The sequence below is a fragment of the Denticeps clupeoides genome, unplaced genomic scaffold, assembly GCF_900700375.1.
Source record: "Denticeps clupeoides unplaced genomic scaffold, fDenClu1.1, whole genome shotgun sequence".
NCBI classification, from domain to species: domain Eukaryota; kingdom Metazoa; phylum Chordata; class Actinopteri; order Clupeiformes; family Denticipitidae; genus Denticeps; species Denticeps clupeoides.
The window spans coordinates 12,501-17,500 of record NW_021630014.1 but is presented as its reverse complement, the minus strand read 5'-3'; the positions used below and the strand labels follow the sequence as shown (position 1 = coordinate 17,500).

At 45.7% G+C, this 5,000-nt stretch overlaps 1 non-coding gene and 1 pseudogene across 1 annotated transcript in view; both read left to right on the top strand.

Moving 5' to 3' along the window:
- The first annotated feature begins 1,568 nt into the window (after positions 1 to 1,568).
- Positions 1,569 to 2,628, top strand: LOC114780300 (nuclease-sensitive element-binding protein 1 pseudogene; annotated as a pseudogene).
- A 2,362-nt stretch (positions 2,629 to 4,990) lies between these two features.
- Positions 4,991 to 5,000, top strand: part of LOC114780327 (5S ribosomal RNA) — a 119-nt gene continuing 109 nt past the window's right edge. The window contains exon 1 of the ribosomal RNA XR_003747143.1: positions 4,991 to 5,000. This exon is cut by the window's right edge and continues 109 nt beyond it. This is a non-coding gene — a ribosomal RNA (5S ribosomal RNA).

Sequence of the window (5,000 nt, the reverse complement as noted above, 5' to 3'; positions counted from 1 at the left end):
AACAGAAATATGGTGATGATGTGTGTAATCATCTGGTGGACTGGAATGAAAATTACGGTTTTCCTGCGGGTGGGTCTCTTAGTCAAACTCAGCTAAAAAAGCTGAAGGAGGGGCTAGAGGGTAGCAGGCAAAAAATACTGCAGTCAAGTAAAAGTAAAGTAATTCGGAAAATGCTTATAATGGAAGACTGTTTTAAAATATGGGAAGCAGAGGGTGACCGAAGAGACAAGCCAAACACCCAGAACGCTCTGACTGCGCTGACTGTGGGAAAGAAAACAAAAGGGGAGACCACGCTGAACCTTGATACCAAAAAAAAAATTCTCTGATACTGCACCTGCCTCGTTGTATCCGTCATTACAGGGCACACGGGTCGACCTGAGTTTGGACTCCACCCCTCCGCCCTACCCCCAACAGCAACCCCCACTGGAACAGCAGCAACTCCCGCTGGAGAAACCGTTACAAGAACAGCAGAAACCACCACAGCATGATGGCATCACTGCTTCAACTTCAGAGAAAAAAACCACCACCCGAGCAGCCGCCCCATATTCTCCACCCAAGACCCGGTCTGCCACCACATCTTCTGAACCATCAGGACCCTCAACTGCAACTCTCCCTATGATTCAGGTCGCTGGGACAGGGGGGCCTACATTTGTTTACAGACCATGGACAACGGAAGACCTTCTGAACTCTTCCAAGCATCTCCCAAATGCAGATCGAGGGGGTGCGGCCCTGTCCAGAGCCGTGAACGATTTCATCAGAGAATTCACACCGACATCCACCGAAATGGCCCGAGTCCTGCTAAGGCACATGACCCCTGCGCAGTATGGTCAGCTACGTGAACATTTCACTACCCATCATCAGCCCTGCACCCCTGGTTGGGCAACTGCTGATCAAAATGACATTGGTGCAGTGCGGGGAGATGCAGACTACAGATGTTGGGCTGAAGGACTTGTGACCGCGATCGCTGGCAACTTTCCTACTGCCTGTGACCTTTCTAAAATCAGCACGTGTGCTCAGCAGCCTTTGGAGTCAGCAGAAGATTTCTTGATTCGACTCCAAGTTGTGTTTGATGACCACAGCGGACTTGCTCGCCCCCATGATTACCCTGGACAAGGTATGACACCGTACGAAGCGCTCCTGAAAAATACCTTCATTGATGGCCTTCTCCCCCCCCTCAGTGAAGCAACAAAGACTTCCTGCATCATGTGGGCAGATGCTTCAGTGCGTCTCGCTGAAGTTCTGCGCCATGCGCGCCACGCCCAGGCCAGACAGGCGGAAGCGAGGATCAAAGAAGACAACAAAAACAAAGATTCAACCCACAGGGCACAACTGGCTCTGTTGCAGCATGCTGCTGCCAACTCCACTTCATATCGCGGACCGGATGTGTGCTTCAGGTGTAACCAAAGGGGACACAGGGCACGAGATTGCACCAAAAGATGGAGAGGACAGTGGAGACCACGAAGCGAGGAACAATCGGATGTGTGCTTCAACTGTGGCCAAAGCGGACATTGGTTACGAGAATGTCCCAATGAAGAAAGAGGATGGAGCAGAGGACATGGTTTTCCCTATGGCGAGAGACGTGGACACAGAGGAGAACACACCCATCATGAAAAATCCCAAACAGCCTGACTGGTGAAGCGGGGCAGAGCTCCAAACGAAGGCGCGGCTGCAGCCCTGAAGGAGGCTCCAACCAAGGTCATGCACACCCACACAGACACACTCACACACATTCCAACAAAGGTCCTGGGGACAGTGAAGTGGTTCAACGTACGCAATGGCTACGGTTTCATCAACAGGAATGACACAAAAGAAGACGTTTTTGTACACCAGACTGCCATAAAGAAAAACAACCCAAGAAAATACCTCCGCAGTGTTGGGGACAGTGAGACTGTGGAGTTTGATGTCGTTGAAGGGGAGAAGGGTGCCAAGGCGGCCAATGTCACCGGCCCAGGGGGGGTCCCAGTCCAGGGCAGCAAATACGCCGCTGACCGGAACCGCTACAGGCGGTACCCACGCCGGAGGAGACCCCCACGCAACTACCAGGATAACTACCAGAGCGAGGGGCGGAAGAAGAGAGAGAGCCAGGAAATTGGTCCTGAGGGGGTCGCACAGCCACAGCAACGCAGAACTTTGTTCCCTGGCAGGCGGCGCTATCCACCGTACTTTGTCCGCCGACGCTATGGCAGCCGCCCCCCATATACCAGCGCACCACGAAAGGAAATGACAGAAGGAACTGAAGGTGATGACAACCAGGGTGGTCCAGACCAGAGCAAACCAATGAGGCAGAACTACTACAGAGGCTTCAGACCAAGTGGTCCCCCACGTCCCAGACTGGTGAGGGAAGGCGAGGAAGACAAAGAGAACCAGGAGCCCCACCAGCAGCGCTACAGATGCAACATCAACTACCGCCCAGACCACCGAACCTCAGGATGGCAAAGAGAGCAAGGCAGCCGAAACATCCGCTGAGAAAACGTCCGCTCCCGAGGCTGAGCAGGGCGGGGCTGAATAAACACTGATTTACCATCGCTACCATCGTCCGGTAAAGTCAACAAGAAGAAACATCAAAGATCTGAGCAATAAGAAACAGATTTGACTTGACAATCGTCTAAGCTTGCAACATGCATTTGACCAGATTGCCACCAATTGCCTGCAGAATCTATGCAGACTTGTTCTTTTCCATTATTTTTAGGTGACAGTTAAACATTTTGGGGAAACGGCAGATGGTTTTCTAAATCGGTCTTAAGTTTTTACACCAAATGGTTTTTAAAGGGAAAAATAATTTGATATTTGGTCTGTTTTGAGAGTTTAAAAAAAAAAAAAAAACTTGGCCACAGGAATAACAGGTTGTTACTTGCAGATGCTACTGGTGACACTAGGACCTCGCCCATTGTTGAAGATTGTCCCCACTCCAGCCGAACTGAATTACCTGTCTTATCCAACTTATGACTCAAGATAACCTTGATCCTTTTTGCTCTTTTTGGGATTTCCTTTTTCCTGTAGGATCAAAAGCCGATGTCTTGTTTTTGATGCTGAAGTAGCTCGTAACAATTTTACTTGTTTTGTTAACCCTTCCCCTGGTAATACTGTTGGTACTGTGAATGTTTCATATTGTGCATCCATCCACAACCTGTCTGATTCCCCGAAAGTTGATCGTTCTGACATCTGGTGGTGGTAAAACACTGCGCTCCACTTTACCTGAGAACTGGTTGGGTGTCTGCACTCCTTCCACTCTTATCCTACCTGTGACTATTTTGCCCGTAACCGCATCGGAAGTTCCAGTCTCTTTTTCCAATGTTCACTCCCGTTTAGCTAGGAGATCATTGTTTTCTTTTGATTCCCCTGATACAACTTACATTGATACCATAGGTATTCCCAGAGGTGTGCCCGACGAATACATATTAGTTAATCAAATAGCTGCAGGCTTTGAATAAATTTTTATTTTGAATAACTCCTAACAAAAATGTTGACAGAATCAATTACATTCATTACAAGGTGCAGCGCTTATCAAACTTCACTAGAGATGGATTTGAGACTGTACATGGACAATTTAAAGCCACCTCACTTATGGCCTTCCAGAACCACATTGCTGTTGATATGTTATTAGACCCCTAGAAAAAATTATGTAACCCTTGTTCATAGTGGTCAATCATGCTTTGAATCAAGCTCCTCCTCGGATGAGACAGATGCAGACACATAATACACTATATATTGATTGATATACTTGTTGTTGATTTTCATTTTAAATAGTTTGTTTTTTTAATTATTTAGTTTTGATTTTATATTTTTATACAACTGCCTGTGATGAGTTACCTTAAACCCTTGATGGAGTGGTATACTTTGATGTTTCTGGTTGTATATTACGTTGCTTTGTTATTTTGCATTAATTTGCTGTGTACTTTTTAATCATTTTTATAATCATTTTTTATTCTTTGAATTTTGTGTTATTATGTAATTATGTACTCCTCACCTTGCGTACACATCATATACATTTTTGTGCCTATAGTAGAGATCAATTTATCAAAAAAAAAAAAAAAAAAAAAAAAAGTGTGGAGTGTGGAAGGAAAATTTAGTAGGCCCAGACACTCCACGAAATTTAGTAGGCCAGACTCTCCACGTGTTTCACCTTTGGTCATGGAACAGTCAGAAGACAACTGTGTATCTTAGGTCTGACCTTGTTGATGCAAAAGTTTGACGCAAAAACTAGACATAAACTGATAAAAGAAAGGTTCTGTGACGTTGATGGGCGCCACTGTCCAAAGTGGTGCGAGCTTGCTTTTCGACCTTGTACACCCCAGATGTATAAATGCTTGTGAACTGTAATCAAGCGGGGGGATGTTCTCTTGTGGGTCCCCCCGTGCGCGGTAAAATAAACTTGGATAATCAATTCAGTTGACTTCCTTTATTGCAGCTCCCCAGACGGCAGAATTTCCACCACACTGTAAGCTTTAAATATTGAAAAACTTTTTAAAATGAAAGTGTTTACATCTCTTTGTTAGCTTTTTTAAAAAGTAAGTTAAGGGGTATATTCTCTGTTTGATGCGTTTTCCCGCCTTTTTTCTTTTTTTTTTTTTTTATTTTTTTTTTATAAACCTCTCTTCAGGATTCTGTGTTTGTGTGTGCTGTACAACAATCATTCACAGGCTTGGCAATGGAGTGGGGTGGACCTGAATGGATTAGGTGGGGTTGTCCGGCCCTCGGCCTTAAGGTGCGACGCACCCTGATGTCAGTTTAATATCTGATACGTCATATTAAGCGGGTTTTTAGAACAGTGAGTTGGCACAAGGGCCTGCTCCATCCGCTCCATGCATCCACCCAGTATTGCATTGCCTCTGGAAGGTGTGCACTTTCTTTGTTTTGTTGCAAATAAAAGCTTACACTCCAACTTTTTGCCTTTTCTTCATCATAATTTGAAAGTAAAGCATGAGTTTTCACTCTTTGATATGATTTCAAGCGCCTCTGGTTTAAAGTTCAAGATTTTCATGCAGTGTTTGCTTACGGCC